Here is a 25272-nt window from a genome sequence, read left to right on the forward strand (position 1 = left end):
CCCGGTGATGGGTATTAAGGAGGGTATGTATTGCATGGAGCACTGGTGTTATGCGAAAACAATGGATCGTGGGTCACTACATCAAAAACTAATGATGTATAGTGACTAACATAACATAATAAAATTTAAAAAAAAAAGAAAAAGTAACAGGTCTTGTAGAGGTCACCACACACACACACACACACACACACACACACACACAAACACAAACACACACAAAAGACCTAAAAAAAATAAACAGCAACATGTCAGAAGTAAGTCCCTCCTTATCAATAATTACTTTGAATGTAAATGGATTACCCTCTCTACAAAAGACAAAGAATGGCAGAATGAATTTAAAAAACATAAGCCAACTATATTCTGTGTGCTCTCCATAAGAGACTCACTTTAGGTAGAAAGACACAAACCAATGGAAAGTAAACTGATGGAGGGGCAACTGGGTGGCTCAGTCGTTAAGCATCTGCCTTTGGCTTGGGTCATGATCCTGGGGTTCTGGGGTCAAGCCCCACATCAGGCTCCCTGATCAGCAGGAAACCTGCTTCTCCCTCTCCCACTCCCTCTGCTTGTGTTCCCTCTCTCGATGTGTCTCTCTCTGTCAAATAAATAAATAAAAATCTTTAAAAAAAATAAGTAAGTAAGCAGATGGAAAAAGATACTTGCAAATAGTAACCAGAAAAGAGCAAGGGTAGCTATATTACAATCAGACAAAATTTTTTTTTAATTTTTGAGAGAGAGCACGCACATGCACATTCATGAGCAAGGGCTGGGGAAAGGGGGCAGAAGGAGAGGGAGAGAATCTTAAGCAGACTCCTCGGTGAGCACAGAGCCCAACTAGGGGCTCAATCTCACAACCCTGAGATCATGACTTGAGCTGAAATCAAGAGTTGGACATTTAACCCAACTGAGCCACTCAAGTGCCCCAGACAAATTAAATTTTAAATCAGAAAGTTTACACAAGGGACAAAGAAAGACATTATATATTAATAAAAGTTTCAAAACAACAAGAAAATACAGCAATTATAAACATTTACACACCTAATAACAGGCCATCAGAATATATGAAATAAAAATTGACAGAATTTAAGGAATAAATAGACCATCCTATAATAATAGTTGGAGACTTCAATACTCTATTCTCAATAATGGATAGAATAACCAGACAGAAGATAAGTAAAGACACAGAGGACTTGAACAACCCAATAAGCCAACTAGATCTAAGAGACATATACAGAACACATTACCCCACAATAACAGAATACTCTTCTCAAGTCCATATGGGATGTTCTCTAAGACAGACCTTATGTTAGGCAACAAATTAAGTCTCAATAGATTTTTTTTTAAGTAAGCTCTATGACTAACATGAGGCTTAAACTCACAACCCTGAGATCAAGGGTTGCATGCTCTACCAACTGAGCCAGCCAGGTGCCCCAAGTCTCAATACATTTTTAAAAGATAGATATTATAGGGGGTGGAGGAATGGGTTAGCCTGGTGATGGGCATTAAAGAGGGCACGTTCTGCATGGAGCACTGGGTGTTATACACAAACAATGAATCATGGAACACTACATCAAAAACTAATGATGCAATGTATGGTGATTAACATAACAATAAAAAAATTAAAGAAAAAAATTTAAAACCAAGTACGTCCTACTTCAAATAATAAAACTTTTCCCACAGTAAAAAAAAAAAAAAGATAGATATTATACAAAGTATCTTTTCCAACCACAATAAGATAAAGTTAGAATCAACAATGGAAGGAAAACTGGAAAATTCACAGATTTGTGAAGATTAAGCAACATACTCTTTTTTTTTAAAGATTTTATTTATTTATTTGACAAAGAGAAAGGGAGAACAAGCAGGGGGAGCAGCAGAGGGAGAGGGAGAAGCAGGCTCTCCGCTGTGCAAGGAGCCCAGTATAGGGCTCGATCTGACAACCCTGGGATCATGACCTGAGCCAAAGGCAGACACTTAACGAACTGAGCCACCCAGGCACCCCTAAGCAACATATTCTTAAAGAACTAATGGCCAAAGAAGAAATTACAAGGGAAATTTTAAAATATTTAGAGACGAATGAAGCAAAACCACAACATATCAAAATTTAAAATGGGATGCAGTGAAAGCAGTGCTAAGGGAAAATTTATAGTCATAAACACATTAAAATAAAAGGAAGATCTCAAATCGGCATCCTAACTTTACAATTTAAAAAACTAGAAATTCAGATGGATTTTCCTTCCAGACTATGGATTTCTGCATCAAAAACAGGTTTTGTGCAGTAACAAACAATACCAAAATCTCAGTGCCTAATATAATAGAAGTTTATTTCTTATTTGTCCAAAATTTACTACAGGAAAGAGAAACTCTCCCAAGAAGTTATCTTCCATGTGTTATCTCAGAAATCCAGGCACAGAAGTGGAGTTGTTTCCTGTACCTGAAAACAGAAGAAAAAATTAGTGATCAGTAGTGATCAGGCTATCATAGAATCCTATGAAATCTTCAAAACTTGAAATAATTTGAGTGAACCAGTGTTCTTAACACCAAATAATCCTAAATAGAAAATAAAGCATATTGCTAGCGGATTCAAAAGTAAACATAACCACCATTTGCCTAGCACTTTACAAGTCACTTTCACAGATATAATCTCTTCTGATACTCATGCTGAAACTACAAGTTAGATGCTATTATCGATTATAATAATTGGCATTTCTCTTGGGCAGATGTTTTTATGTTTAATATGGATTATTATTACTAGCCTTTCCTGTGACTTAAGAAATCTCCAAAGTTAGAAAAAAGTTTTTCACTGATATATTCTCAAATATTTGTTTTACTTACATTATTTAATTTCTGGCTTTCTGCAAAATTGTCTTAATTATTTTTTATTTTGGGTGTGTGTGGTGTGAAATAGGGAGTCCAATTTCATTTTTGTCCATATGAACAAATAATTTCCCAGTTCCATTTATTGAAAAGATTTTTTTAAAGATTTTATTTATTTATTTGACAGAGAGAGACACAGGGAGAGAGAGAACACAAGCAGAGGGAGTGGTAGAGGGAGAAGCAGGCTTCCCACAGAGCAGGGAGCCCCTGCAGGGCTCAATCTCAGGGATCATGACCAGAGCCGAAGGCAGACACTTAACGATTGAGCCACCCAGGCACCCCTATTGAAAAGATTTTAAAATAAGCTTTTAGAAGTAAAATTTCCTTCTGTATTTGTCTGGGTTTTTTCCTTTATTTTTTTTAACCATTCATCTACTCTCTATCCAAGTCAATATAAAGCAAGATTCCAGTATTACATAGCGCCACCAGTGCAATTATTTTCTCTTTGAGTTTGAGTTAATCTGGCACAGCTAGGAAACCACTTGAAAGAATTGTTCTGATCATTTTGTTGACTTCCCAAGAGCAAAAATTATGGGCAGACAGTAACATCCAATCATAACTCTTTCCTGCACAAGGCATGTTCAATGGGCAAAAAGTCATTTGCAGAAAGTATGAAAATCCAAGACTGTTAACAATAACTTGTTAGAACTAATCTTATTCAGCAAGATGAACATATAAAAATCTAACCTATTCCTTGTTCAGCTAAGACTGACTAATCTTCTAATGAAAAAATATAAGAAAACACCATCCATAACATCAAAAAGCTGTAAAACATGTAAGCATAAATTTAACATGAAATATGTAAAAATTATATTTTTAAACTATTAGGTTTTCCTCAGGGACATCAAAGAATAGAGAGACAAGCCATATTCATGGATGACAAGGCTTAACACTATAAATACATCAGTTCTCCATCAGAGTACTCAGTAATTCAGTGTAATCTCACTCAACAGCATTATTATTGAATTTGACAAGCTGATTCTAAAGTTCACTTGGAAGTGGGGTGCCTGGGTGGCTCAGTTGGTTAAGCATCTGCCTTCAGCTCAGGTCATGATCCCAGGGTCCTGGGATGGAGCCCCACGATGGAGTGCTTGCTCAGCAGGGAGTCTGCTTCTCCCTCTCCCTCTGCTGCTCCACCTGCTTGTGTGCTCTCACTCTCTCTCTCTCTCTCTGCCAAATAAATAAATAAGATTTCTTTAAAAAATCATAATTATATAACACCACCCACATATATATAGATATATCTAGAGAGAGAGAAAAAGAGAAAGAAATGTGAGAAGAAAGAAAAATGTAATAGTGGTATCTTCTGCTTGGCGGTATTATAGTGTACAATGAAAAAGAATTCCTTCTATTTTTCTGATTTTCAGAAATTTATGTAATGTGCATTGTTTTAAAATGAAATAATAAATTTTAAAATAATAAAATAAAAATAAAATTCATCTGGAAGAGAAAACACATAGAAATAGCTTAGAAAACTCTGAAATATACCTTATTGCATCATACCATTCCACAGCCAGAGGTGCCATATCGAAGTAAAACCCCAAAGCCATTGTAAGTTAAAGTATGGTATTGGTTCTGGAATAAATGCATAAGGTCAATGAAAACAATACTGATTGGATACACAGAAATCTGGTATTTCCATCAGAAATAATTTCTCTTAATGAAAAAGCAAATACTTTCTTTGATCCCACTTCCCCCCCCCCAAGTGCTCCATTTTTTGCTTCCTTTTTGCAAAACAGTTTCTAAAACAGTTGTCTGCATTTGCTGTGCTCAATTCTGCTCTTCCCACTGTCCTTTAAACCCATTCCAATCAAGCATTTGCCCCACCCCAGTCCCCACTCCACCAAAACTGTTTCCATCAAAGTTACCAAGGATACATGGTTAACTCCAATAGTTGTTTCTCAATCTTCATCTTAAATGATTCACAGCAGCTTTTGACATTTGACCACTCCTTCCTGGAACCAATTTGTACATTGGCCTTGGGGACTCCCCACTCTCCTGGTTCTCCTTCATCCCAGTCCCTCCTCCTTGTTTCTTTTGTCAATCCCTTCTTTTCTCTCAAGCTCCTAAGGAGGATCCCAGAGCTCAGTCTTTGGGCCTCTTTTTTACCTGCACTCTGTTCTTTGGTGGCCTCAGGGCTATAAATATCATCTATATGCTGACAATGCCAAAGTTTATATCTCCATCCCAGATGACCCTCTTGAGTTCCAAACTCAGATATCCAATTGCCTGCTCAATGTCTAACAAGTACCTCAAAACAAGTATGTCTAAAACAGAATGCCTGGTGGCTCTCAATCTCGTTTCCCACAGCTTGCCCCATCTCATCCTCAAGCAGACAGTAAGGTTAGGTCACGCCAAGGCCTGACTGATGGATCAGTAAAGATAACAATAAGCTACTTTTAGGTTCAGACGGTTTATTACTTACCTAGCTGGCAAAACTAAATTTCCACGTGGTTCTTGTCCTGCAAATCAAAAAGGATGAATTGAAAAAAGGGAGGCAGGGGCACCTGGGTGGTTCAGTCAGTTAAGTGCCTGCCTTCGGCTCAGGTCATAATCCTGGGGTCCTGGGATCAAGTCCCACATTGGGCTCCCTACTCAGTGCAGAGCCTGCTTCTCCCTCTCCCTCTGCCATTCCCTCCACTTGTGCTCTCTGGCTCTCTCTGTCAAATAAATAAATAAAATCTTTAAAAAAAAAAAAAGAAAAAGGAAAAAGGGGATGCAATATTCTAGACTAATAGATGAAGCAGTTTTAGTCTGTAGCTCTTGGGGGTGAGGGTGGACGGGCAAGAAAATTCTATACCTCTTCAGAACCTGGGAGACCACAGAAACTGGTTCATGATGGAATCCTAAGAGAAGAAGAAAGGCAAGCAGAAAATGGCCCCAGTGCAGCTCTTCACAGGCCTCCCATATTCTCTGTTCTGGGAAGATCACAGGCATTCTGCCAAAACTCAGACAAGCTGTTGTTCAAGTCTTTGCCTGTGTGGTTTATGTGGCAGTGCCAGGTGGCCAGGGCACCGTACTAGAGATGTTCTTACACATTCAGTCAATAGCAACAGTGCCCTGTGTGATCTGTCGACATGGGGCATATTGTCCCATTCTCCCAACCTTAGCTCTCTGAGTTCATCTCCTCTTTGACCCCTCGCTCCTTCCACTCCTGCCATGCTGGCCTCCTTGGTGGTCCTCAGACATACCAGGCACACTTCCAGCACATTGGCTGTTCCCTCTAACTGGACTATTCTTCCCCCCAGATATCTTCAAGACTTATTCTCTCACCTCCTTCAAATAAGTGGGGTATCACATGAGTCTCTATATTCAACTTCACAAATCCTCTTTACCATGTTTCTTCTCCCTAATTTTCTGCCTTTGGTCTCAAGAGAATGAGGAAGGTAGCAGGGTCTCCTTAATCTCCCATGCCCCACATGGCACCCAGGATGGTGGCTCCTCTCTTCCCAACACAATCTCCCAGACCCATCTCTCCAAATCTTTCCCCCACCCCCCACCTGCACAGAGAAGTTACCTCTGTTTAAACCTCTCCAGTTTGCTTGATCCACTACATTCAAAGGAACTGGCCACACAGGATCTACCCTTCTGAGAAGATTCTGGGAAGTACAAATAACATAATATTGTTTTTCCATTACACTTATTGCTGAGAAAAGTTCCACCTGAATGTCATTCTTAGCAATCTGATTAAGCCTTTAGTGCCTGAAGCCAGACTAAGGGGGTTAAAATCCTATCTCTATACATGTTTGACCTTAATTAAGCAAGTTATTCTCTGGACCTCCTTGTCCTCATCTGGAAAATGATGGCAATAATAGTACATACCTCTTGGAGTTGTTGTGATGATTAAATGAGATTAGTAGATGTCAAAGTGCATGTAGTGAATATTCAGTCAACATTAGCTGTAATTATTCTACCCATTGTGTCTTGGGTTGACCAATGATATGGCTAGCACATCCCCAATGATATATAAAGGGTATATTGGCCTCAAAGGTGCCTGTTGCTCTCTCAGAAGCATTCTAGATGGTTCCACAGGCTCCCTCAGTTGTCCAAACAGGGATCCAAACTTCAGGCAGGAGAAAGAAACAGTCACACCATATGCTTTGTGGGAGTCTTAGGTATTCCCCCCCAAGATCACACTAAAACATGGTTGGCAGAGGTTACTTGCAGGGCAGAGACAAACATGCACTACCACTGCCCCTGAAATACTTCTTCCTGTTTCCCATCCTTGAAAGAAGAAGTGGTTCAGGACCTGACCTGAGTGGGGCTGAGGTAAGATTACTAATTTCTGGAATAGGACAGAAGGGAAGTTGCACTTCCTTCACATGAAAAGAACAGAAGGAAAAGAACCACAAACTCTTTTATCTGATATTTTGCTCCTAGAGGAAAGGGATAGACACAAATATCAAAGGGCTAAACTTCTCCTCATTTCTAGGGAATAAGTCAGATATGTCCTAAGATATATGACTCTGTTCAGTCCCTGACAGTTGAGCCAAGCCTACAGAGCCACTGTATTTGTTTTTTTTTCTCCTGATTGCATTAACATACAAAGAGTATTATGAAAATATTAAAGAAAACAAGAAAAAGCAACATGGAGTCCCACTTCCATCATATATATCAGCTTTTCTGCACTCATTCCCAGCACAGACACAATTTACAAATTTGTCATTATAGGGTAGGTTTAATTCTGTATCATGGTTTTGTTATATAACATTTTAACACAAATATTTCATATTTATACGTATTTTAATGGGTATAAAATATTCCATTGAGTTGAGAAATTTTAGTGATTTTAGGCAGTGCTGCATTAAAAATTGTCTACATACAACTTTTTGCTTCTTTGGAATTCTTTTTTATGGATATAATTTTTAAGATGAAATGACTCAAGCAAATTAGATGCACACTCTGGGGCCCTTTAAATGACCCTCGAAATGTGTTGTACCACATGCATCCCATGTTGAAGCCAACATTTTACAGTGCTTTATAGTTTCAAACCATTTTATAAATTTTATCTCAACCACGCTGGCCGGTTGATCTAAATTCCACCTCCTGGGGCAGATACGTTATAGTAGGTTAACTCCAGCTCCCTCTCCCATGCCTCTCTCCAAGAGAGAGACTAGAAAAGCTCCTTACAGGATTCCCCAGCCAGTCTTACAGCCAGGAGTGGCCATGTGATCCCATTCTGACCAATGAGATGTAAGGGAAACCTTGATGGACAAAGAGGATGACTTTTCCCCTCCCTGAACCTTCTTCCTGAAATGTGGAAGTGATGACTGGAGCAAACTATGTTGTGAAGGAATACAGGTCACAGGAAGGGAATTAAGTCTATTCAGAGAGGAGCAGAGATACCATGAGGGAGCCACACGGCCCCTGAGAGAGAAATGGAGAGTGAGTCCTGGAGCAGCCTGGATTCTGTGGGTGCTTTCCAGTTTTAGTCCAGCTCCCACACATCCTCATACCTGTTCCCCATGTCTCCACACCAAGCCCCTATTTTCTTGTAGAAATTCAGGTAGGTGTCTATTCTTTGTAAACAGTCAACCCTGCAGGTATTACAGCAGTTCTTACAATGTTGTAGTCCATGTTGGTGGACTCAAAGGATAGAGGCAATTAGGGGTTTTGTTCTTCCCGTGCCACACCAGAAGCCTATTGATTGCTGTCTGAACTACTTGTATCCTGCTGAGCATTTCAGGATGAGGCAGACTGCAGATGATTTCAAGTTTTTTGGTCTGTTATCAAAATACACCCCCAATTTCTGGCTACCTAAGGCCTAGGATCAAGAGGGAAAAGGACTAGCATTAGATTCATCTTTATACCCTATTTGAAGCAGCATCAGTCAGTAGAAAGTCAACCGCTCTGTGGAGATTCAAACATAAATATACCTGGTCTGAGTTAGCCATTGGAAGCCACCCAGCATCATCATTAAGAGCATGTCAGTTAATCTGGGTTCAGTCGCTAGCTCTGCTTTCTACTAGCTGTGTGACTTTGGGCGAGTTAACTTACCTCTCTGAGCTTTGTTTTCCTTATAATTGTTAAACCTTAAAAATAGAAGAATCAGTTATTTTACTAGCAAAAATAGGTTTATTCGAGAATAGCACAGGATTGCAATTTGGGATATGGACACTATGATAAAACCACAGGCAAGTACAACAAACAAAGGATGTTATTTTATAAAACAGGAGGAGAGTAGGAGGGATTGTTTTGAACAAAAGTCCATTAGAGAGAAACAGAGTTCCAGATGATGACAGTTTCCCACTGGCAGAATTGCAGGGATGGTCAATTTCTTGTAGGAGATGCAGTATACATCTTTCCCTGTTGAAGCCTATAATTTATAACTCTTTCCTGTTGAGGATTCTTCTGTTGGGGTCTGTAATTAATTCTTCCTGTAACTGAGGTTGAGTGGTATAGCTTCCTCTTCTAGCCTCCCACTCTAGCCTCCTGGCTCTGCTTTAGTGAGATCTCCTTTTATTAATTTTCACATAATTGGAAATCATATTACTTACTCATAGTGGATATTTGTTGTTTTAGGCCACTCAATATCCATTCTTCCCTTGTTTTGCTAATAGCAGCCAATTTCCTTTTGATCAATTACCCTTCTACCATTGTATACATTTCTTGGTGAGACAGTAAATCAAGGTAAGTTAAGGAGCCTTACCCCCCCCATCTTAACTAAATGAGTAGCCTCTTGACCAAAGTAAGACCAAATGGACTCTATGCTTTTTTTAAAGATTTATTTATTTATTTATTTATTTGAAAAAGAGAGAGAGAGCACATGGGAATGGGGGGAGGGACAGAGGGAGAGAGAGAATCCCAAGCAGACTCCCCACTGAGCACAGAGCCCAATGCCGGGCTCCATCTCAGGACCCATGAGATCATGACCTGAGCCAAAATCATGAGTCGGACGCTTAACCAAGTAAGCCACCCAGGCACCCCTGGACTCTCTACTTTTAATTTGAATTTTGAGCACAGTGATGCAAAGGCAGAAAATTAATATTTGGCTTCTTTCTGTCCTGTCAGGACTGCCAAAGTCACTGTTTCTGTCCTCTCTGAGTCTGCTTCCCTTCCATCAAATTTCATTTTTTGCTTGTTAGCCAGAGTCTGTTTCTGTTGGTTTTGCCAATAAGCCCTAACTGATACACTACTTAACAACCAAAAAAAATTGTAAAGATTAAATAATGTAGGGTGCCTGGGTGGCTTAGTCAGTTAAGCGTCTGCCTTCAGCTCAGGTCATGATCCCAGGGTCCTGGGATCCAACCCCTCATCCAGGGTCCCTCCTCAGTGGGAAGTCTGTTTCTCCCTCTTCCTTTACCCCTCCCCCACCACTCATGCTCACTCGCTCTCTCTAAAAACAAGATTAAATAACGTATGTGAAAAGCTTAGCACAGCACATGGCATGTAGGATATACCCAAAAAATGGCAATTTGTATTGGTTGAGGCTGAGGTTTCACTGCTTTAATAAGATGCAAAAATCACAAAACCTTAAACCAGACTGCCTTATTGATAGTCCAGGGAGGTTAGACAGGTTCCACAGTATGAGAGAGCCAGGCTCCTTCTAGCAGGTTGCCCTGTTATCCCAAGGTATGTCTTCATCCACTTCATCAAAGATAGCCTACCACCATGTCGAACTTCCCACTGGCAGGAAAAATAAAGAATATGCCTCTTTCCTTTAAGGGTGTGACCCAAAAGCTACACCTATTTCCTTTCCCATCTCATGGGCCAGAACTTAGTCACACATAGCTGCAAAGGAGGTTGGAGTTTAAATTCTGGAAAAAATTAGAGTTTAATTTCTAAAGAAGAAAATAGATACCAAGAGACAACTAGGTGTCTCTGCCACATTATCATTAACATTACATTAAACATCCTCTGGTTACAATATCTTGTACAGTTTGGCAAATAAACATGATCCTTGACATGATATTGTATCATTACTGTCACATTCAGCTTCAGGGTCTCCATTTTCAGGGTTTTACAGACCTAGGGGTTTGGGGAAGGGCTGCATGTATAAAGCCTTCCTCCAGAAAAGCTTTGTGCAGCTTAAATAAGACCAAGAAACAGGGAGATGGAGACTTCATGGTTCCAAATGAAGAAACACATGTTAGAGAATGGGCTAAGCCTGGAGAGGCCAAGTGAGTTGGGCATTTCCCCCTCCAAGGGACTCCTCAGCAGGGAAGGGGACCATGGTAAAGCTAAATATCACCCCCAAGAACACCTTGAACCTCAGATCCTGAAGATCATAAGAGATGGACCCAGTCTGCACCAGAGTGAGACTAGGGACACCTCTGACTACCCATAGGCAGCCAGGCACATGTGAGGAACCCTCTGCTATCTCTCCAATTCTTTCCTCCCAGTGTCTCACTCTGGAAGAGCTAGCTTTCAATTAGAAGATGAAAGAGGATCTTGGAAATCAGTTCTTTGTCTGTAGTGTCATTTGCAAATATCTTCTCCCATTCTGTGGGTTGCCTCTTTGTTTTGTTGACTGTTTCCTTTGCTGTGCAGAAGCTTTTTATCTTGATGAGTCCCAAAAGTTCATTTTTGCTTTTGTTTCACTAGCCTTTGGGGGTGATTCTTGAAAGAAGTTGCTGTGGATGATGTCAAAAAGGTTACTGCCTATGTTCTTCTCTAGGATTTTGATGGATTCCTGTCTCACATTGAGGTCTTTCATCTATTTTGAGTTTATCTTTGTGTATGGTGTTAGAGAATGGTGGAGTTTCATTCTTCTGTATATAACTATCCAATTTCCCCAGCACCATTTATTGAAGAGACTGTCTTCTTTCCATGGCATATTTTTTCCTGCTTTGTCGAAGATTATTTGACCATAGAGTTGAGGGTCCATATCTGGGCTCTCTCTTCTGTTCTATTGGTCAAAGCACTGATTTCCAAGATCTATAAAGAGCTTCTCAAACTCAACACCCAAAAAACAAAAATGAAGGGGGGAAAATTGGAGGGGGAGATGAACCATGAGAGACTATGGACTCTGAGAAACAAACTGAGGGTTCTAGAGGGGAGGAAGGTGGGGGGATGGGTTAGCCTGGTGACGGGTATTAAAGAGGGCAGGTACTGAATGGAGCACTGGGTGTTATACACAAATAATAAATCATGGAACACTACATCAAAAACTAATGATGTAATGTATGGTAATTAACGTAACATAATAAAAAAACAAATAATCACATCAAAAAATGGGCAGAAGACATGAACAGACACTTCTCAAAAGAAGACATACAAATGGCTAAGAGACATGAAAAAATGTTCATCCCCCTCATTAGCCATCAGAGAAATTCAAATCAAAATCACATTGAGATACCACCTTACACCAGTTAGAATGGCAAAAATGGACAGGGAAGGAAACAACAAATGTTGGAGAGATTATGCAGAAAGGGGAACCCTCTTACATTGTTGGTGGGAATTCAAGTTGGTACAGCCACTTTGGATAACAGTGTGGAGGTGCCTCAAAAAATTAAAAATAGAGCTACCCTATGACCCAGCAATTGCACTCCTGGGTATTTACCCCAAAGACACAGATGTAGTGAAAATAAGGGCCATATACACCCCAATGTTCATAGCAGCAATGTCCGCAATAGCCAAACTGTGGAAAGAGCTGAGATGCCCTTCAACAGATGAATGGATAAAGAAGATGTGGTCCATATATACAATGGAATATTACTCAGCCATCAGAAAGGATGAATACCGGATTCCTCTTCGCGCCAGTCAGAATGGAGAAGCAACCCGGAGAGCAAGCGGCCGCCGAGCCCGCGGACTCCGGAGCGGGAGGCGGGGAAGGCGGGTCACCACAGGTCGCCAGCGCCCAGACGGCGCGTCCCGAGGACCGCTTGACCCTGCTGCTCAGGCTAAGAGCACAGACAAAACAACAACTCTTGGAATATAAATCAGTAGTTGATGCAAATGAAGAAAAAACTCCAGAACAAATCATGCAAGATAAGCAAATTGAAGCTAAAATTGAAGACCTGGAAAATGAAATTGAAGATGTGAAAATTGCTTTTGAAATAAAAAAGCTTGCATTAGACAGGATGCAACTTTCGGCTGCACTTAAAAAAAACCTGGAGAAAATTAACCCCAAGACTAGTGTGCTCATGGATAACATGAAACATGTATTAAAGCTAAACAAATTAATAATGAAATCACACCAGGAATCTTGGGATTTGGAGGAAAAACTACTTGATGTTAGGAAGAAGAGATTACAATTAAAACAAGCTTCAGAAAGTAAGCTTTTAGAAATACAGACTGAAAAGAACAAACAGAAAAATGATTTGGCCAATATGGAAAATTCAGACAAGATAAAGACCATACAACAAAACCTGCAGATGGAGATACAAATTACGACAGTTATTCAACATGTGTTTCAGAACCTCATTTTAGGAAGTAAAGCCAATTGGGCAGAGGATTCTGCCTTTAAGGAAACCGTTCTACAGCTTGAGAAGAATCTCACCATGATCTAATAAGAATTCTGTTTTATTTTTTGTTTCAGTCTTTAATATGTCATTTAAATAGCAAATTTAAAGTAAAATTTTTAGTGTTTTTGGAACGAATATTGCAAAGTTTTTGTAGCTTAACACTATAACATGGAATTTGTTCTTTCAACTATGTTAATTAAAGTGACTGGCATTCTCTAAAACAATCTGACAGTCTTAGCCTTGTAAGGGCCCTGAAAGACATCTAATCTGGCTTTCCATTGAATGTGGACATTTTTTCTGCAACATTTCTGGCAGTCCCAACTCTTACTTGGAATACTTCTTTTTTTCTTTTTCTTTTCTTTTCTCATTTCTCTTTCCTCTCCCTCCCTCCCTCTCTTTCTTTCTTTCTTGTTTCAAGTTTTTATTTAAATTCCAGTTAGTTAACATACAGTGTTTCAGTAGAATTTAGTGATTCATCACTTACATATGACACCCCAGTGCTAATCACAACAAGTGTCCTCAATACCCTTCACCCATTTAACCCATCCCTCCACCCCCCATTATTTGGTATACTTTTATGCATTTGTCAGTCAACTAAAATATTACAAAAATTAGAAAAGGGTATCGACATCTTGATTTTTTTTCAACTATCAGTTGTATTTTATTGAAATAAATCTCATTTTAGTTTTATCTCAAAAAAAAAAAAAAGAAAGGATGAATACCCAGCTTTTACATCAACATGGATGGGACTAGAGGAGATTATGCTAAGTGAAATAAGCCAAGCGGAGAAAGTCAATTATCATATGGTTCCAGTTATTTGTGGAACATAAGGAATAGCATGGAGGACATTAGGAGAAGGAAGGGAAAAATGAAGGGCGGAAATTGGAGGGGGAGACAAACCATGAGAGACTATGGACTCTGAGAAACAGACTGAGGGTTTTAGAAGGGAGGGGTTGGGGGGATGGGTTAGCCCAGTGATGGGTATTAAGGAGGGCATGTACTGCACGGAGCACTGGGTGTTATACGAAAACAATGGATCGTGGATCACTACATCAAAAACTAATGATGTATTGTATGGTGACTAACATAACATAATAAAATAAAATAAAATTTAAAAAATAAGAAAAAAGAGGAAAAAAAGAAAAAAGAAGAAAGAGGAATGAAAGAGCAGATCACACCCCTGTCACCTCAAAGTCTCTAGAGCCAGAAATAGACCTTATATGGTATGGTGAATTATGTACATATGTATCTTTCCCCCAGACTATTCAGTCAACAAATATTTACTATGTCTCACTTGAGAGCAGGGAATGTGTCCTATTCATGGCTCTATCCCAGGACCCAACACTATCTTTGGCTGGGGCTTAGGAAATGTTGTTTAAAGATTTTATTTACTTATTTATTTATTTATTTATTTTAGAAAGAGAGAGCAGGGAAAGGGGCAGAGGAGAGAGAGAGAGAATCTCAAGCAGACTCTATGTGGAGCCCGACACAGGCCTCGATCTCAGGACCCTGAGATCATGACCTGAGCTGAAACCAAGAGTCAGACACTTAACTGACTAAGACACTCAAGTGCCCCAGGAAATGTTGGTTAGATGAACCACATCACAATTTTGATTTTGTGTTGGACACTTATGGTTGCCTCCCCAGCATTCAATTTCCATCTTTCCAGCAACTCTTTTTTGTTTGTTTGTTTTTATTTAGATTCCAGTTAGTTAAGATGCAGTGTAATATTAGTTTCATGTGTACAATATAGTAATCCAACAATTCCACATCACCCAGTGCTCATCACAACAAGTGCACTCCTTAATCCCCATCATCTATTTAACCTTCCCAGCAACCAATTCCTTCTTCCCACAAACTCTTATTTCTATTTGGAGAACTATGGGGTTTAAGGTTCACCACCAGCTCCAAGTGTAGAGCATATGAACTAAGTTAAGCCAATCCCGACCCATATATTCCATACCCCTGATTTCAGCAATTGGTTTAAGTGTGAACATGTGACCTAAGCCAGACCCATCAAAGTGGATCTGAGGACAAAGATGCTTTTTCTATTTCCAATGTAATGTAAAACCTGGAACCACTGCAGACATTTTTGCTACCGTGAAGAAGGTCCACCTGAGAATAAACCAACACAGCATAAAAGCAGAGCCAGATCCCTCTTGCAAATGTGAAGCCCTGGATCAAACCACACCTGAAATGCTCTCTACATCTGAACTTTGCAGTTGAATGAGTCAATAAATTCTTTTCATTGCTTAAGTCATTGTGGGTGGAATTTTTTATTTGCAACTAAAAGTATCCCAGCTGATCCAGAGATATTAAGTTTTATACAGTGGAAGAAATCCAAGCTGACATATGATAAAGACTAACAGTTTCCAAAAGTCAATCCAACACAAATAAAACAATGGGATGTATGTAAATATACATGAATTTTCAAACAGTCCAAAGAAAAAGCAGAGAATGTTGAGGGCTTATTTAAGTGTATTGGACAGCTTGCTGCAAAATTTGGATAAGAAGAAACAGTTCAACCCTCTAGGTGCCTTCTTTAAAATATTTCAGTATTTCCCTAACACCAACAATTAAAAGCCAAACTCCTTAGCCCTTGATAATTTAGTCCATAAATAACTTTCAGCCTCATTGCTAGCCATTTATAGTCCAAGCACACTACATCAGTTACACTTGGTATGCCCTATGTAATAGCCAGCATTCAAGATGGCCCCTTTGATCACCCTCCCTAAATATTCATTCACACCCCTTCCACACTGAGCCATGGCTGGCCTGTGTGACCAATAGAATATAACAGAAGTGAAAGTGTGTGACTTCCAAGGCATTTCGGTTTCTGCCTTGCTCCCATAGATTACTCTCTCTGAGTCTCAAGGAAGCCACGCCTCACGCTGTAAAGGACATATAAAATACACTGTGAAGAGGCCTTGATGGAAAAGAACTGAGGCCTCCCACCAACAGTCAAGACCAACTCACCCTCTGTGTAGTGAGCTACTTTGGAGATAAATCTTTCAGCACTAGTCAAGCCTTTAAATGACTGCAGCCCTGGCTGACATCTGACCACAAGCTCTTTAGCTCACATTGAAAACTCTTCCTGGGTCATAAAAATGCCAATGAAGCCTGAGTAAGCTGTAGTGGTGATTCCATAGTGTCTTTTGCTTTCAAAAGAATTGGTCTGCAGATGGAAACGTGTAAGAACTATTGCCAACAGAGAACTGAAGCAATAACTGAAGCGGAGTGCTTGCAACATGGTGGGGGGGAGGGAAGGAGGTTAAATTTTGACAGCATTTAGAAAAGAGGAACATCTCATTTCTGACACTTCCTGCTCACAGATAGAACAAGAAGTGTGGGGGTTTTTTTTAAGAATTTATTTATTTATTCATTCATTCTTTTATGTATTTATTTTTAAAGAAAGAGAGAGAGCCAGCAGGAGGAGGGGCAAAGGCAGAGGCAGAGAGACAGTCTCAAGCAGACTCCATGCTGAACATGGAGCCTGACATGGGGCTTGATCTCATGACCCTGAGATCACAACCTAAACTGAAATCAAGAGTCAGATGGTAACTGACTGAGCCATCCAGGTGCCCCAGAAGAAGTGTGGTTTAAGGGATCCACCAGTAGGGTTGCTGGAGGGGAGATGGGGTAATTGGGTGATGGGCATTAAGGAGGGCACTTGATGTAATGAGCACTGGGTGTTATATGCAACTGATAAATCACTAAATTCTATCCCCTAAAACTAATATTACACTATATGTTAACTAAACTGAATTTAAATTTTAAAATTTTTAAATAAATAAGGATCCACCAGTGACGTTAGAAAAGCCATAGCTTGGAGTCTTTTTCCAGAATCTTGATAATGAAAGTTATTTTGAGAAGAGAGAACAGGAAGTTCTTAGAGGTAAGGCACTGAGTCTAGAAACAAACTAAAATTTGAGAAGTGGTCTGAATGATGTCCAGTTAGAACCTGGAAGAGAAAGGTGGATCTTGGAAAGATTTAGAAAGTAGAAAAGGGAGGACAAGTTCAGATTTAGTTACAGATATGGGAATGAACTAATTGATCTGAACAACACAACTTAGAAAGGCAGCCATTGTAGACATATGTGAAGATTAACTTTCAGAAATAAAATATAGTTTTCTTAAACACTGAAGCACATTTTACAAGAACCATTCCAATTTTATGCCACAAAAGACAAGAAATGAGGCATGCCATACTCTCTGATCACGAAACATTAAGGTAAAAAATAGAAAATATCAAAAATGGAACTAAAAATGCCAAAGTTTGAAAATTGAACATTTTAAGAACATAGAACAAATAGTGAACACATAGTATGATAATATATTTTAAAATAATAATAATAAGGGCACCTGGGTGGCACAGTCAGTTACGAAGCTGCCTCTTGGTTTTGGCTCAGGTTGTGATCTCAGGGTCAAGGAGGGAGCCCCACATCCGGCTCCATGCTCAGCACAGAGTCTACTTAAGATTCTCTCTCCCTTGAACGCTCTTACACTATTGATGGGAATGCAAACTGGTGCAGCCACTCTGGAAAACAGTATGGAGGTTCCTCAAAAAGTAAAAAATAGAGCTACCCTGGGGCACCTGAATGGCTTAGTCATTGAGCATCTGCCTTCGGCTCAGGTCATGATCCCAGGGTCCTGGGATCGAGCCCCACATCAGGCTGTCTGCTCTGAGGGAGGCCTGCTTCTCCCTCTCCCACTCCCTGGCTTGTGTTTCCTCTCTCGCTGTGTATCTCTCTGTCAAGTAAATAAATAAAATCTTTAAAAATATATATAGCTACCTACAACCCAGCAAGTACATTACTCAGTATTTACCTGAAGGATACAAACATCGTGATTCCAAGGGGCACATGCACCCCCAAAGTTTATAGCAGCAATGTCCACAATAGCCAAAATATGGAAAGTGCCTAGATGTCCAGTGACAGATGAATGGATAAAGAAGATGTGGTATATATATATGTATATATATATATATATACATATATATATACACACATATATATATATGTACATATATATATATACACATATATATATATAATGGAATATTACTCAGCCATCAAAAAGAATGAAATCTTGCCATTTGCAATGACACAGATGGAAGTAGAGGGATTATGCTAAGCGGAATAAGTTGGTCAGAGAAAAACAAATACCATATGATTTCACTTATATGTAGAATTTAAGAAGCAAAACAGATGAACATAGGGGAAGGGAAGGAAAAATAAAATAAGATGAAAATAAGGAAGGAAACCATAAGAGACATTGAGCTCTAGGAAACAAACTGAGGGTTGCTCTAGGGGATGTTGGTGGGGGGATGTGGTAACTGGGTGATGGGCATTAAGGAAGGCACTTGAAGTAATGAGCACTGGGTTATAAGCAGTAATAACAGTTATAAGCAACTGATGAATTACTAAATTCTACCCAGTAACTAATAATACAGTATATGTTAACTAAACTGAATTTAAATGAAGAATTTTAAAAAGAGAGAGAGATTCTCTCTCTCTCTCCCTCTGTCCCTCCCCCTCTCTCTTTCTCAAATAAATCTTTTTAAAAATAAAATATAAATAAATAAATATAAAATAATAATAACAAAAAACTAATTACAACTGACATTGATTGAGCATTTACTGTGTGCCAGTTCTAAGTGTGTTAACTCTTCTTATCTTCATAGGAAGATAAGATATTATCTTCCTATGAAGAAGATATTATTACCCTCATTTTCAGATGCAGAAACTGAGGCACATAAAAGTTATATAATTATATACCAAGTTTTTACAATGGAGGTTTTATATCTGTTGGTATGCTCTGGGTTACAAATAATAGAGATCCTAATTCAAACAATAACCAGTATATCAGATCACAGATATGATCTTTCAGAGGTGGATTCCAGAGCTGGGCATTCAGCAGCTCAGTGGCATTATTAAAAACCCAGTGATTTCAGGGTGCCTGGCTGGCTCAGTTGATAGAGCATATAACTCTTGATCTTAGGATCATGAGTTCAAGCACCATGTTGAGTGTAGAGATTACCTAAAAAATAATAATAATAATAAAATTTAAAATCTTCCTCAACCTTATAAAAATTTTAAAATAAAATAAAATTATAAAAACAAGAATCCAGTGATTTCATGTCATTTTTTTAATTCCATGATTACGTTAAACTGAATTGTTCTCAAGTTCCTCTTTACAAGGGTTCTCCTTGCTTCCTCTTTTCTATATGAAAATGAGGCTCATTTGCCTAAAATGTTTAGCTTTCATAATATCTAGTACTGCAGTTTGTTTAGCCTCTTGCTAGGCCCTTACAGCTGAATTCATGAATTCCTCATTTCTTCATTTTTTCATTAAAATTTGGTATTATGTGTTAAGCAACTATTATGTGCCAGGCATTGGAGATCAGAAGTAAGCAAAGCACGAAAAGTCCCTGCCCTCCTGGACTTTTCTACAGTTGACCCTTGAACAATACACAGGTTTGGGGCACTGACTGCCACGCACTCAAAAATCTACATATAACTTTTCACTTCCCAGAAACTTAAATACTAATATATATATAAATACCAAGCCTTACTGACAATATAAGCAGTCAAATAACACAATTTGTATGTTATGTGTAGTACATACTGTATTCTTACACTACAGTAATCCAGAGAAAAGAAAATATAGGAAGAGGAAATACATAAGGAAGAGGAAATACATTTACAGAAATATATATATTTACTGAAAAAAACTCTGGGTGTAAGTGGACCCATGCAGTTCAAACCTCTTGTTCAAGGGTCAACTGTATTTGGGGAGTGTAGCAGATACTGTCAGCACACTGCCCTCAAATCCCTCAGATCCTAACACCCTCAGAACCTGTCAAACAACTTCCGGAGGGCTGCTAGGCCTGCAACCCATTAAGCCAAAAATGCAAAAAAAAATTAATGCTCAGCTCTCAACCAATAACTTTCAGAGGTTGGAATATAAATACCCTAGCTCCCTCGCAAATTAGGTGGGATAATTCTGAGATATATTTTTCATTGTTTCCCAGCATTTCCCCTCTGGATTGTGGTCCAGTCACCACTGAGGTAGCTGACTTAACAATGCATCCTTTGTACAAAGTTTCAGTTATACAAGATGAATAAATTCTGGAAATTTAATGTACAGCATAGTGACTATAGTTAAAAATACAATATTGTATACTTGACACCTGCTAAGAGAGTAAACCTTTAATGTTCTCACCACACACACACACACACACACACACACACACACACACACACAAAGAAGATGACTATGTGAGGGGCCCCTGACTGGCTCAGTCAGAATACCGAGCAGCTCTTGATCTCAGGATCATGGGTTTGAGTCCTGAGTTGGGTGTAGAGATTATTTAAATCAATAAATTTAAGGGAAAAAAGATGACTGTGTGAGATGATGGCTATGTTAATTAGCTTGATTGTGGTAATCATTTCACAATGTATACATATATGAAAACATCTGTACATTATAACTATATACAATTTTTATTTACCAATTATACCTCAATAAAGCTGGAGAAAATTTTTTAAAATGTGCCTTTTATTGGTTGCCTTTCCTCTCTGCCCCTCTGCCAGTGATCCCAACACCTCTCAAACAAACTCCTTGTACCCAAATCTGTCTCAGGGTCTACTTCTGGGAGAACACAACCCAAGGCAGATACAGATGATAAGCAAGAGAGAGGGAACTGCTTCAAGGAAATCCAGTGCCCCAGCTGTGAAATGCAGCTGAGAGGTAAAAATGAAAAAAAAAGTGTCCAACAGATTTAGCAACATAAACCTTCCCTGTAAAAGGTCATTGTAGAGGCATGGGGCATGTGGAAACCAGAATGCTGTGGCTTGAAGAATAAGTTAAAAATAAAAAGTAGATGTGGTCTCTACACCAGGAAGAGGAAGAGGTGATGACCTTGGTGGCTGTGGCCACAGAAAACAGAGAGATAGATAAGATGCACAGATACCCCACTGTATGGAACATCTAATATGCCTGGACATACTCAGGAGACTTAGACAACTGGCAAGGAGGTTGGCAACTGAATTAGTGGTAACCACCAAGATAACTAAGAAAAAAAGACAATTATTAACTATAGAGAAAACAAAAAGTTACACAAGAGAGAAAAACTAATCAGAATATATTACATTGCTTGGCCATGAATAGCATTTACATAGTCATAATGATGTAAAGTCAGAACATTAATTTATTTTTTTAAGATTTTATTTATTTATTTGAGAGAGAGAGAGCATGCGCACAAGCAGGGGAAAGGGGCAGGGAGCCCAATGTGGGACTCAGTCCCAGGACCCTAGGATGATGACCTGAGCTAAAGCCAGACGCTTAACCAGCTGAGCTACCCAGGCACCCCAGAACATCAATTTAATCAAAAATAAAACTTTAATTGTATTGAGAGGATGGAAGAAGGGAGGAGTGGTAAAACAAGAGAAAACCCACCTTCCATAGCAAGAAAGCCTGATAGATCATGCCTAAAAGTTGAGAAGTCACATTATATGTGTGTTGCTTACAGTTAGGAAAATAAATGCCAAAATTAGCAAAAGTGATAGCCTGGGGTAGGCGGAGAGGGGACCAAGGGACTGTAGGTTTTTGTACAAACTTTGTATAATCATTTGGCTCTTTTTTTTTAAGATTTTATTTATTTATGAGAGAGACAGAGCATGTGCACAAGTCAGGAGTGGGTGGGTGAGGGAGAAGCAGGCTTCCTGCTGAGCAAGCTGAATCCCAGGATCCAGAGACCATGACCTAAGCTGAAAGCAGACCCTTAACTGACTCAGCCACCTAGGCACCCCCTAAGCATTTGGCTCTTAAACCAAGGTTCTTCAAACATTTCTGAATGTAACCACGGTTAAAAAAAAAAATGATTTTTACTTTACAACCCGGTGCATACATACGAGTATTAGAGGGTTTGTGAACTGGTGGAATCTCTAATACACTGCTGGTTAGTGTGAAAACTGGAAGAACTACTTCTGAAACACAGGTTCAAACACTGCATATCCTGCCCAACAAGTCTACTTTTACATATTTGTTAAAGTAAATTTAGCACATATGCACCAGGAGACACATGCAATAATATTCATATTCACACTGTCCATGACTAAAAACTGGAAATAATCCAATGTCTGTGATAAAAGAACAAACAGACACAATGCATAAATAGAATATTATACAGCCAAATGGAGCACCATGGATGAATCCTAGCAACACAATGTTAAGTCAAATTAGCAGGTCCCTGGTATTGCATGCTAAAGAATAATTGTTGATTTTGTCAGGTGTGATGATAGTAATATGATTACATAAAAAAAATCAACAGTTTTTAGAAATGAGTACGAAGTATGTATAAGTGACTGTATGTAAAGTAAAATTTTAATATATTTTTTTAATTCAAGTATAATTAACATACAGTGTTATATTAGTTTCAGGTATAAAACACAATGATTCAACAATTCTATACATCACTCAGTGCTCATCACAATAAGTCTACTCTTAATCCCCTTCACCTATTTCACCCATACCCCTACTCACAACAAGTACACTTTTTTGACAACTGAATTATAGTCTTCATTAAGATTCTTTTTACAAATTTGTGTCTCCTAATATGGAAAGGTTGCTTTTTACTTTAATACATGCTTTGCAAATTTACATCCCCAATAAGAAGGGCTTTGGTGAAATGATAAGATGTCAGATTTGCTTTAAAGTATTCCAGGGAGGTTGTGGTCCATATATACAATGGAATGTTACTCAGCCATCAGAAAGGATGAATACTCACCATTTGCATCGACATGGATGGGACTGGAGGAGATTATGCTAAGTGAAATAAGTCAAGTAAGGAAAGATAATTATCATATGGTTTCACTTATATGTGGAACATAAGGAATAGTATGGAGGACATTAGGAGAAGGAAAGGAAAAATGAAAGGGTGAAATCTAGAGGGGGAGATGAACCATGAGAGACTATGGACTCCAGGAAACAAACAGGGTTTCAGAGGGGAGAGGGGTGGGGGGATGGGTTAGCCCAGTGATGGGTATTAAGGAGGGCATGTATCGGAATGAGCACCAGGTGTTATACGCAAACAATGAATCATGGAACACTACATCAAAAACTAATGAAGTACTGTATGGTGACTAACATAACGCAATAAAAAAATAAATAAATAAACTTTTTGAATATGAAAAAATAAATGAAAGAAAGAATGAATGAATAATAAATAAATAGTACATAAGTAAGTATTCCAGGGAGGGGTGCCTGGCTGGCTCACTTGATAGAGCATGTGACTCTTGATCTTAGGGTTGTGAGTTCAAGCCCCACATTGCATGTAGGGAATACTTAAAAATAAAATCTTTAAAATAAATGAATAAAGTATTCCAGGAAAAAAAGAAAGAAAACTGTGGTAGGTGAAGCAAGAGTGGCAAAACCTTGCTAATTGTTGAAGCTGGGTGACGGGCATATTGAGGTTCATAATATTCCTCTTCTCTCTGTTTTGTGGGTTTGAAATTTTCACAATAAGAAAAATTTTAATAAACAAGCCAGTTCCCAGAAGATAGAATATTTTCATGCCGCATTCATTTAGTTCAAAAACAAGTAAAATGAAACTCACAATATGTGTGATAATTAAAAGAAGGAGCAGGAAAAATGAAAAACTCAAATCCGGTAAATGGTCACTTCTGGGGATAGGGGAGAAGTCCATCCATGAGTAAGTTCTTGGAAATAATCTACTTGCTGGGTTAAATACTGAATTCATGTTGCTCAGATTTTATAATAAATGGTAACAGAATACAAGAGGGGCATTCATAGGCCAATTAATGATAGTGTTGTAATGTAATGAAGCATTACACATAATTCAATTCTGTGCACCTGAAGTTTAACAAAAAAGCACAGTATATGGTTTCTCTACCAGGGATCTTACACTTCCAAAAGTGGGAGTAATATCTCAAAAAGATTTCTGAACCAGGAGTTGGGAAAGAGAGCTCCTGGCTTTTGTTCTGCCACTAACTTGCCACATTGCTTTGGAAACTAATTCCTGTGGCTAGCTCAGTTTCCTCACTTATAGAATGAGCGAGCAATTTGGCCATACCATTGCTGAAGTTCCTATTAAGACAGGAAGAATGAGGAGCACCTGGAGGCTCAGTTGTTAAGCGCCTGACTTTGGCTTAGGTCATGATCTTGGTGTCCTGGATCAAGCCCCACAACAGCTGCTTCTCCGTCTCCTTCTGTCCCTCCCCTCTCCCCCGGTCATTCTCTTTCTCTCTCTCTCTCTCTCAAGTGAATAAAATCTTGAAAAAATAAAAATTAACAAAAAAATTAAAAAGACAAGAAGAATGACTGGATACTGGGCTGAGAGGCAAAACACAACAAGCATCTCTGGCATCAGGCTTCCAGCCCCTCCCCACAGCAGAGTTACCTCACAGCTCACAACCTTACACCAGGGCCTCACTTCCTGCTTCCAGGACCCTGGGTCTGGCCTTCATTCTTCCCTGGTTCCTCTCTCTTGTGGAACCAGTGCTGAGCCCATTTCTGGATGTCCCCAAACCCAACATCAGCCCCTTCAACCTCCCTTCTCCCTCCTCCCATGTGTGCTCCCCACCCAGAAACACAGACATCCTGGCCTAGCCCCTAATTATTCTTGAGAAATCCACTCTGCCTTTAGTACCTGAAGAAACAGTGCAAGGCCTGGTAGTTCGTGAAGCCACCTACACACTCCCTTCTCCAGGCCCAGAATGTTTGCTCTCTGACATGCAGGGGCAGGCAGGGCCAGAGAGTGCAACTGGGTCTTCACAACAGGGGTGACTCAGCCAAAACAGGAAACACCCAGGGGACCTGTTTTGCTACTGGGTTCCTCCCAGACCAGTTCCACGTGTCCTCCTGCTTCTCCTCTTCTGTCTTGCTCATAACCAGGAACTAAGCCCACATCCAGCCCTCTCACTGCCTCCATGTTTCTCAGGAAGACCGCAAGCACAGAGACTAAGCTAGTCAG

The 25272-nt window shown here is 39.3% G+C and overlaps 1 long non-coding RNA gene and 1 pseudogene across 4 annotated transcripts; one reads left to right on the forward strand and one right to left on the reverse strand.

The window, feature by feature from the left end:
* Window positions 1–1850: 1850 nt before the first annotated feature.
* Window positions 1851–25071, reverse strand: LOC112810333 (uncharacterized). Of its 4 annotated transcripts, XR_012376827.1 has the most exons (7): window positions 24949–25071; window positions 8869–8903; window positions 6389–6470; window positions 5672–5717; window positions 5297–5333; window positions 4360–4446; window positions 1851–2428 (listed from the first exon to the last, which is right to left on the reverse strand). It is a non-coding gene; the product is annotated as an uncharacterized lncRNA (long non-coding RNA). The 4 variants fall into 4 exon arrangements; XR_003204804.2 differs by lacking the exon at window positions 8869–8903; XR_003204806.2 differs by lacking the exons at window positions 8869–8903; window positions 24949–25071 and adding an exon at window positions 6694–8859.
* LOC112810487 (centromere protein H pseudogene) lies at window positions 12569–13536 on the forward strand (annotated as a pseudogene).
* Window positions 25072–25272: the final 201 nt, after the last annotated feature.

The sequence above is a fragment of the Callorhinus ursinus genome, unplaced genomic scaffold, assembly GCF_003265705.2.
Source record: "Callorhinus ursinus isolate GAN/ISIS: 27379988/994484 unplaced genomic scaffold, GSC_fseal_2.0 scaffold87, whole genome shotgun sequence".
Lineage (NCBI taxonomy): Eukaryota > Metazoa > Chordata > Mammalia > Carnivora > Otariidae > Callorhinus > Callorhinus ursinus.